We start from the raw sequence: 4,482 nt of genomic DNA, 5'->3' as shown, positions 1-4,482 counted from the left end.
GATTCGTCTCGCAAAGACAAATCAAACAAAACTTGTTTGGATCAAATTGGAGATCGTTTGATTAGTGAACCAAGCGAATCAAAATTTAATCTGGTTCGGTTTAATAAACTTAACCCGGTTTAATCAAAAATCTTAACCCGAATTAAAAGTACTGCGCACTCCTCGTTATAACTAATTCGCCACTGCCTATTTCTCTTCCGTGCAAATCGCACTCGCGCGACCTGCGCTACCCGCCGTGACACGACCCGCGCCCGCGTCCACCGACGAAGAAATCGCACCTCACGCGATTTAAAGGAGGGCAGCTGCCGCCGCCTTCCTCGTTCGACCGCAGCCAGCGATAGAGATTTTCTTCTCTGTTCGGCTTTGCCCGCACCGCGCCTCGCCGTCTGTTGGTGCAAGATGCACTAAGATCTTGCCTAGTGTTTCGATGTTTGACAATACACCTAGGTCTGGTCAGTTTGACCAAGGGTTGATCCAAACAGGACTTGATGTTTGGATGTGTGGAAGTGAGTGAGAAAGATCTAGTCGGTTAGACTAGACAATGGAAGTCCTGGTGAGTGAAGCTGGGCAAGGGAAAGTCCTAGTTGTAGGCTAGGCAAAGGGAAGTCCTGGTTTGGAGGATCAGGCAGAAGTCTTGGCAGAGTCAACGTGCACCAGGCAAAGATCTGGACTTGGTCAGGAGGACCAAGTTGCGGATGGCTGGACTTGGTCAGGAGGATCAAGTTGCAGTGGAGGACTGGACTGATCAGGAGGATCAGTTGCGGTCAAGTAGAAGAGTGGACTGATCAGGAGGATCAGTTGCATTCCAAGTCCTGGGGGGCAACGACAGAGCCGAGCACAAGTCCAACAAGTCTGGGTGACTTGGTTGGCACAAATTCTCCAGAATGGAGTGGGTTAGACTAACCCAGGATTTCGGGAGAAATCCGAAGTTAGACTCACAAGGTAAAGTTAGGTTTGCTTCTTTGTATGCATGCTGATTTTTTCAGGAACTATAATACAGGCTGAACTTCAAACAGCCATAACTTTTGACTCGGGTCTCAGAACGAGGCAAACTCAGATGCGTTGGAAAGCTCTTTCAGAGATCTACAAAATTGGTGTTTTGAGTTTTTTCGGATTCCGGCTGGAGTCGACTCAGAATGCCACTTGAGTCGACTCGAAGGGCTGGAGTCGACCCAGAAGCCCATTTGAGTCGACCCAGGCAAGAGATAACGTCCAGAATGAAGTTTTATCCACCACATAAGCTGGAGTCGACTCAGGGCTTGCTGGAGTCGACCCAGGGGCAGTATAAAAGGAGGTGAACGCCCAGAAACGAGACAATTCAAGCCAGAAACCTCCCAACTCATTCTGTGGTGCTGTGAAACGCAAAAGAGGCCAGTTCTTGCAACCGGGGAAGATCCAGAAGGAGTGCGGGGCGCTCAGGACTTCCAGATCGGGCACAAGAGTTTGCTTTTAATTTATTGCATTTAATTTCAATTCTTAAGTTATTGTTTATCGGACTGTAAGACGGGTTTCTCCGCCTCCGAACAAGGTTCGGGAAGGAGACCACTAGTGGACGGGCGCCTCCCGTGATTAGGCCTTGGACGTACTAACCCTGGGGGGTTAGGAACCAAGTAAAAATCCCGCTTGTCCCCCTGCCTTGTTTTTCTAATTCCGCTGCTTAATAAGTTTGACAGAAAAACGAACGAAAGATTTCAAAAAGCGACACGCGCTATTCACCCCCCCTCTAGCGCGTACACGATCCTACAGATCGCTGATGTGGTTGTTTTGGTGGGATTTATTTATATACTTTTATTTTCTTTATTTATTTGTCACTTATACCTATCAAAATTAATTATTTATTTTATTACCAAACCCCTATTTATCGCTAAAGTAATATAGAGAGGTCCGGGTCGTCTCTCATGGACTCAATGACAGGAAGTTATTTTAGACCTAGTGTAGGGGTTTTATTGTGTTTTATTCATTCCTAACTATCTACAAGATCTTCTTATTAACAATCCAACTCTACAATTAATGAAAGAATACTGAATCCAATTAATTACAAACACACATCATTCAAACAATACAAAGTACAACAATTTATCATATGAATTCCATTTATTAATACAAAATTAATATACACTATGAAATACACTTATTCAACATATACAATTAAATAACATAAATTCTACTTGCATTATATACACAAACATATCATGTGAATTCTACATCATATGCATCATACAACACTTAAAACAAACAGCATACATCTATATACACAACATGCAATCTCACATCATACAACATACAACCTATAATACATATCCACAACACTTTATTCATAACATGAATCAATTATATACAATCTATTTACATGTGATCACACCCAATACATATCTTATAGCCGGCTAACAACCTTTCCAAACAACTCAAGTTCAACACAATTTACCATGGTTCAACATACAATACAAATTACAAATTGATATTCAATCCTAAACCAACACCAAAAGTTTATCATTCAACACAAATGGATCATGTGATACACTTAAATTCAATTCAAACCTAAGCATTTGATACAACAACTCAATCGGTTAACACCTTGCCCCCTTTCATCTCTCACAACAGACATGTTACCATCAATTCAGTCACAACAAAACATGCCAACTAAACAACCAACAAAAACATGCCACTTAATTGATACAATTCAATTCATATTCAACTTGAGTCACCACAGAACTTCATCACCACTTATCATCCCAACCGAACAACCTAAAAGATCAATACATTCAATAGATTTAAATATCAATTTAAAGTTCGAATCACAATCGTTTAAACAAGATGTAAATCCTTGACAAAAGCATAACACATCAATAAATCAGATTCAACTCAATACCAAATCAAATACATTCAACACTTCAGCAACATCCACCATTCACAATTCATAAGCAAACCTCAAGAACCGAACCACATCAAACCAAAGGAGAATGGGGTTTCATCAATTCATGTCAACAAAACACATCCAAAGGAAAATCAGAAGTTAGATTCTAAATTAGGATTAGAGTTAAAAGTTAGGGTTAATAGTTAGGATCAGAATTAGGAATTAGGTTTAGCAATTAGAGTTAAGAATTAGGTTCAAGTATTGAAACATATTTACAGTGTAAGGGTAGAGGGGGGTTTTCGATTGAATCAAACAGGAACAAACAACTAAAAGCAAAGCTAATCTAAATTGGAAATTCAAGCTAGGGTTTAGAGTTGGTGATTCCCTGATCATCACAAAATGAAGCCAAACAATCGGAGGAAAACTCGCACTGATGGAAGCGAATCTCGTCGGGGTGGTTATCGGGAGAAACGGACAGAGAAGACAAGGCTTGGAATGCAATCGCTGCTCCTTTCCCTGCTACAACCGCATACAAAGTCAGGAAACAACAAATGAAACCCTTACCTGCCCCTTCCGGTGACGGCGGAGAACGAAGCCATCCAAGGTGCTCAGCTACAACCGCAGACCAAGCCCGGTGTGGAGTCCCAGCTACAACCGCAGACTAGGTCTGGTTACCTATCGGAGGTTCTGTGGACGGTGAGGAGAGGCTGTCGTCGGCCGTCCGCAGCTGGAGAACCCTCACAACAGCGGAGAACGAAGCGACAGGGAAGAGCGGAGGGTCGGCGACGAAGAACCCTTCGGGATGCCAGCCCGTTCAGCTTTGAGCAGGGAATCGGGGAAGAAGATGCATCGGAGGAGGAATGGAGGAGGCTCGTTGATGACAAAAACAGAGGAAGAACGGGGGAAACAGAGGAAAAAATCACACGAGGAGGAAAGAACAGTACCCTAGCTAGCGAGCCTCTCTCTGTGTTGAGTCGGCTTTTCGCCTTTAAACGCTGCGCTGAACCAATTGGCATTGAACCGGCGGCTTGATTGGAAATTGATTTGGACCGGAATCAATTGGAATTTGGGCTGAGATAACATGAGTCGGCTTAATCTGAATTGGCTAAGTGAAGTGGCTAAGTGAATGAACCAATGGACCGGCTTGAACCAAGCTGAGCCAAACCCTGAACCAAATTGAAATTGAATGTGGCTAGACTTGAGCTTTGGCTGGGCTAACTGAATCAACATTGGGCATTGGTTGATCGATTCTGATTGGGCTGAATCCTAGTTGATCAAATTAAATCATGATTTGAGTCCAACTCGAACCAGGACCATCTTAATTTCCTATAAAATAAAATACAATAAATTAATATTCTTAAATTGCTATAAATTAATGAAAAATTATAATAAAGACAAAAAATTCATCCAAAATAAATCTCAGCCCAAATATCCAATTTATTAACAAGAAATATGATCAAATCGGTCTAAAATAATCCTAATTTACCCGATCAAATAACTAGTTATCAAATCCCCCACACTTATTCTTTCACGTCTCGTGAAAGTAGACCTAACCAAACAAATTTTCCACCCTAACAATGATCCACCAAATTAAGAGTTTGTAACAATAAGCTAAATAAGAATACCAA

The sequence above is a fragment of the Curcuma longa genome, chromosome 3 (genome assembly GCF_044706935.1).
Source record: "Curcuma longa cultivar G26 ecotype Majalengka, Jawa Barat chromosome 3, ITB_CL_G26_1.1, whole genome shotgun sequence".
Classification (NCBI taxonomy): domain Eukaryota; kingdom Viridiplantae; phylum Streptophyta; class Magnoliopsida; order Zingiberales; family Zingiberaceae; genus Curcuma; species Curcuma longa.
This window is presented reverse-complemented; position numbering follows the sequence as displayed.